This window comes from Pan troglodytes, chromosome 9 (assembly GCF_028858775.2).
Source record: "Pan troglodytes isolate AG18354 chromosome 9, NHGRI_mPanTro3-v2.0_pri, whole genome shotgun sequence".
Lineage (NCBI taxonomy): Eukaryota > Metazoa > Chordata > Mammalia > Primates > Hominidae > Pan > Pan troglodytes.
In genome coordinates this window covers 5,365,202-5,371,201 of record NC_072407.2, presented here as the reverse complement: position 1 = coordinate 5,371,201, position 6,000 = coordinate 5,365,202, and positions in this window count along the sequence as shown.

Below are 6,000 nucleotides of genomic sequence, written 5' to 3'. Positions count from 1 at the left end.
GCAGAAGCCAAGAGGGGCCTCCCAGGAGAACATGGCCCCTGCCGTCTGCACCCTCCTCACTTTTCCAAGAGCAGCAAGCACCACAGTGATGGGGGGGCTCTGAGGGGCCGGGGCAGGGGTGGGAGTGGCAGAGCGTGGGTCCTCTGGACCTGGGGTCCTGCAGGATGTGGGCTCTGCAGGGTCAGGTGAGGGACACACGTTCTCCTCAGCACACGCAGGGCAGAGGGTCAGTGCCTCGGGGCTGGGAGTGGCCCCGAGATTGCAGGAGCCCGTTGCACTGGAAATGTGGTTTCCTGCTGAGAAGAACATTTCTGCTTTATTGAAAAATGCAGCATGGCCAGGTGCAGTGGCTCATGCCTGTAATCCTGGAGATTTGGGAGGCTGAGATGGGAGGGTGACTTGAGCCCAGCAGGTGGAGGCTTCAGGGGGCTGTGATCCACCACTGCACCCCATCCTGGGCAAGCCCTCTATCTCCCAGGGCTTCCTGATGCTCTGCCCCTGGCCACGCCCAGGCTGCAGCCCCAGGACGGTGGAAACAGGCCCAGGGTCCCATCTGGGCACCAAAGGGTCCTTGTGGGGAGGGTTTGTGGTTGGTCCCTCGGACACCCCGGACCCTCTTCACACGCTGACTTGAAACCTGGCATAGATGCTGTAGATCACAATTTCCTCGAGTTGGGGTCCTCAGCCTCTCCCTTCATGTAACCCACATGGCTGCCACACAACAAATTCAATCACAGCCGAGCCAGGCTCAGGGCGGGCACCTACCATTCCCACAGCCCCTGCAGAGCAGAACCCATGGGGCCCCCTGCAAACTGGAAAGGAGGCCCCTCCAAAGATGACTGAATCCAAGACAGGGACTCGGAGCTTAAACCAGCCCTGAGCACGGCGCAGCCTCAGCCCCGGCTGCTCCACCGCACAGTCTCAGCCCGGGCCACCCCCGGCCTCCCCCACAGCCCAACCTCATGCTCTGTGATGGACTCAGCCCTGGCTGCCCCACGGTGCAGTCTCAGCCCGGGCCGCCCCCAGCGCACAACCTCATGCTCGGTAATGGGCCCAGGAGATGCCCCAAGCTCACCTCCTCTTGAGACCTCTCCACGGCCCAAGTTCTGTCCCCCACAGCCCTGCCCTCTGTGAGCCGCCATCCAGGGTGGCACAGACCCCACTCTGGGTCCAAGCAGAGATGCAACAGCCCCCAGAGTCCTGATCCCCCAGACCCAGACAAGGCCAGGCCCCCGCCCTGTGGGACGCCGCCCCCTTCGGCCTCAAAAGGACACTGGGAGCGCAGAGGTGTCACCGCCTGGTTTGGAGGGAAAGAGCTGGAATTCCAGAGGAGGGAGGAGAGCAAGGGACCGGGGACAAGGGCGAGGAGGGGAGGGGGGTCCCGGGCTCCCCCAGCAACGGGTGCGGCCACACCGATGCTGCGTGTTTGCACACAGGGCTGGCCCAGCCACCTTATTTATTTATGAGATTTATGGGGTTTTAATTCAGCCCTACCTAATGACGCACACAGTGGCTGGTCAGCACCCAACATGGGGTACGGGGAGGGGTCCCGCCCTTTGGCTCCTGAGGGCTGGTCAGGAGCCACAGTGACCTGGGGACAGGAGTGGCCTCGGGTGCTCCAAGACCGGCACCTCTGGACTGGAATAAATGGCTAGAGCTCAGCATGGGGGGGGTCTTTCTCGAGTGCCCGAGGGGGGCCCCTACTACCCAGCTCCCAGGCCCTCTGAAGCCCACCGGGCCCCACCGTATTCTCCACCTTCTGGGTCTCCAGATACTCTGTCCACTTTGGGGAGCCCTTCCAGGGTCTCTGGCCCCCACGCCTCGCCTTCCCTTGCCCTTCCAGTTCCCACCAGCCTCCCCACTCCCTCCTTCTCTCAGCCTCCGGAAGATCCTTCTAGAAACACTTCTTCTTGGAACCAACCCAAATGTCCAACAATGATAGACTGGATTAAGAAAATGTGGCACATATACACCATGGAATACTATGCAGCCATAAAAAAATGATGAGTTCATGTCCTTTATAGTGACATGGATGAAGCTGGAAACCATCATTCTCAGCAAACTATCGCAAGGACGAAAAAACCAAACACTGCATGTTCTCACTCATAGGTGGGAACTGAACAATGAGAACACATGGACACAGGAAGGGGAACATCACATACCAGGGCCTGTTGTGGGGTGGGGGAGGGGGGAGGGATAGCATTAGGAGATATACCTAAAACAAATGACGAGTTAATGGGTGCAGCACACCAACATGGCACCTTATACATAGGTAACAAACCTGCACATTGTGCACATGTACCCTAAAACTTAAAGTATAATTTAAAAAAACAAAAGGAAACACTTCTTCCTTCTCATCCCTCCCCGGCCCTACCCAGCCCCAGCAGGCCTGCCTTGCCCTCCCACGAGGACCCCAACTCTTCTCCACCAGCCCCAGCCCCCAACAAGATTTCCCAAAAGTGCCTGTTGAGGTCCAACCCCATGCTCAGCCTCTCCAGGCTTCCCTGGGAGCCCCTGACTCCCACTGCCCAAACCCTGCCCTGTCAGCACCACCTGCCCCAGAGGCGGGACCAGAGACCATCACAGCCACCTCCGCACAGCCCCTCTCACGCTCAGTCACCCCCAAGGCCCCTCCCCATGCAGGTGGGTGGTGGGTGGGCGAGGGACCCAGCTCTGGCCGTGCCCTCAGCCCTGGGCTGCCAGTTTAGGCTGGTCTTAGGGAGCCAACCCTGGGGTATTGGTCTTCTGATCCCACCTCATGATCTGACCTCATGATCCACCCGCCTCAGCCTCCCAAAGTGCTGGGATCACAGGCGTGAGCCACAGCGCCGGCCACTTTTTTCCTCAAATGAATGAATAGTGCTAAATCTTTCTTTTTTCTTTTTTTTTTTTTTGGAGACAAAGTCTGTCATGAAAGCTGGAGAGCAGTGGCGCAATCTCAGCTCACTGCAGCCTCCGCCTCCTGGGTTCAAGTGATCCTTCTGCCTCAGCCTCCCGAGCATCTGGGATTACAGGCATGCGCCACCACGCCCAGCTAATTAATTTTTATATTTTTAGTAGAGATGGGGTTTCGCCATGTTGGCCAGGCTGGTCTCGAACCCCTGGCCTCAGGTGATCCACCCGCCTCGGCCTCCCAAAGTGCTGGGATTACAGGCATGAGCCACCGTGCCCGGCCCCTCTGACTTTTTTATTATGGATGATTTCAAACCCTGTGAAGAACAGAGTAATGGAATGGACATGACCACTACCTCCTCACCGTCAGCTGTAACTAATATCAGACCTGCCACTCTAGCTCAGGTGTTTTCCATCAAGGAATAAACATCACGGGCAGAAGTGGGTGCCCCTCCCTGCTCTCCAACCCTCTCCAGAGGCAACCGTGACCCTGAATCCAGTGCCTCTCAAAATATTTTATAATTTTACTACTTTTGTAAGTGTCCAGCATTAGGGTCCTGTTTCACATTCACAGAAACGGACAGCATCAGGGTGCAGGATTAGAGACCCGCGATTCATTCCTTCTGCTCTATGCTGGGTTTGCGACGCCTCCTTGTCAAGACAGGCAGTTCCGGTTTAGTGCTGGGCCCCATCCAGAGGATGAATATGCCCAGAGGAGCAGCCCGTTCCTGGTGGACCAGCATGCAGGCCATTTCCAGTCTCCATCCTCCCGGGTGGGCAGCTCCCTGGGTGCCCAGAAGCAGGACTGTGTCCTCAGCTTGGCTGCCCTGACCAACCGCTCTCCCCTAAACACCACAGCATGTTCTCTCTGGAGGTGTGAGAACCTTCAGCTGGTCTCAAGGATTATCACACCCTTCCTGGGGTCCCAGTGGCCGAGCCTCCCTGCTGGCTACTCCCTGTGTTGTCCGTGTTTCCTCCTGTGTGACCCCCGCCTGTCCGTGCTTCCTCCTGTGTGACCCCCGCCTGTCCCCGTCTCCTCCTGTGTGATCCCCACCTGTCCGCGTCTCCTCCTGTGTGATCCCCGCCTGTCCGCGCTTCCTCCTCCATGACCCCCGCCTGTCCGTCTCCTCCTGTGTGACCCCCGCCTGTCTGCATCTCCTGTGTGACCCCCACCTGTCCCCGTCTCCTCCTGCTCCTCCTGTGTGACCCCCGCCTGTCCACGTCTCTTCCTGCGTGACCCCCGCCTGTCCCCGTCTCCTCCTGTGTGATTCCCCACCTGTCCGCGCTTCCTCCTGCGTGACCCCCGTCTGTCCGCGTCTCCTCCTGTGTGACCCCCGCCTGTCCGTGCTTCCTCCTGCGTGACCCCCGCCTCAACCCTGGGCTGCTTGTCTGACCATGACGTTCACTAGATCTCCTGGACTCTGGCCTCAGCGCCGGATGCACAGAGATGACCTCCTTCCACTCCCTGGCTTGTATTTTTACTTAGTTATGTTGTCTTTTTTCAAACACAGTTTTTAAAATGTAATGTGGTCAAATGCGTCTCTCTTTACTTTGATGGCTTGTGACTTTAGTGACTTAAGAAACCCTTTCCTACCCTGAGGTCATCAATATTATGCCTGTTTTCCTTCTAAATGTTTTCAGGTTTAGCTTTTCACATCTGAGTTGTTTAATCTACCTGGTGTTTTATTTTTGTTTAGAGCGTGACACAGGCACCTAATTTTCTCCATGTAGAGAAGCCCCGGCCCAGCATACTCAGGGGACAGCCCAGGCCAGCACACTCAGGGGACAGCCCAGCCCAGCACACTCAGGGGACAGCCCAGGCCCGCACACTCAGGGGACAGCCCAAGCCAGCACACTCAGGGGACAGCCCAGCCCGGCACACTCAGGGGACAGCCCAGCCCGGCACACTCAGGGGACAGCCCAAGCCAGCACACTCAGGGGACAGCCCAGCCCGGCATACTCAGGGGACAGCCCAGGCCAGCACACTCAGGGGACAGCCCAAGCCAGCACACTCAGGGGACAGCCCACCCCGGCATACTCAGGGGACAGCCCAGGCCAGCATACTCAGGGGACAGCCCAGCCCAGCACACTCAGGGGACAGCCCAGCCCAGCACACTCAGGGGACAGCCCAAGCCAGCACACTCAGGGGACAGCCCAGCCCAGCACACTCAGGGGACAGCCCAAGCCAGCACACTCAGGGGACAGCCCAGCACACTCAGGGAACAGCCCGGCCCAGCACCCTCAGAGAACAACCCTCCTTCCTTGTAGATGTGGAGCACCCACCCACCTCAAAGCATCATCGTAAGCACATGGGCTGTTCCAGGCATCCACTTGCCTATCCCGGCACCAATGCCACGCTGTCTTAGAGGCAGGCGTCCCACGTGATTCTTCTCTGAAACTCACTTAGCTCTGCTTGGCTCTCTGGCCTTCCACGTGGACCTTTGGACCAGCCGGCCAAATCCCACGAAAAACTCAGCTGGGATTGAGAAAGGCTGTTTGCGGAGAATCGACCTCGTTTTTCTCTTTTTTAAATTAATCTCATTTTTCAAAACTTACACTTTTCATTCATGAACGTGGCATACGTCTCCATCAGTAAAGTCTTCTTTTATGCCCTTTGCAATGTTATAGTGGCCTGGACACCTTCCATCTGACGTTTTCTACATAGGTATCTTCGTAGGTTTTGAGGCTGCTGTTAATGAAGTATCTCCTCTGCTGTAGGCTTAGCCCACTGTGGTGAGCCCGGGGAAACAGGTAGCCCCTGGCCCAAGTCACCCCTAGGGAGACCCAGGAGGACCCAGCTGGGGGCATGAGCTATGTGAGGAAGAGGAGGGCGCTGGGGATAAAGTCGGGGGCTGCACCGTGACTGGACGGGGTGGGGGGGAGCCCCTGCGTCTCCCTGCCCCTCCGTTGGCACCAACCCTGCCTCCACCTGAAGGGGCAGCTCCCTCCCCACCCTCAACACCTGCACTGGAGAAGGGGCGGGGCCTGCTCTGGGGAAGGGGTGGGGCCTGCTCTGGGAAAGGGGCGGGGCCTCCTCTAGGGAAGGGGTGGGGCCTGCTCTGGGGAAGGGGTGGAGCCTGCACTGGAGAAGGGGCGGGGCCTGCTCTA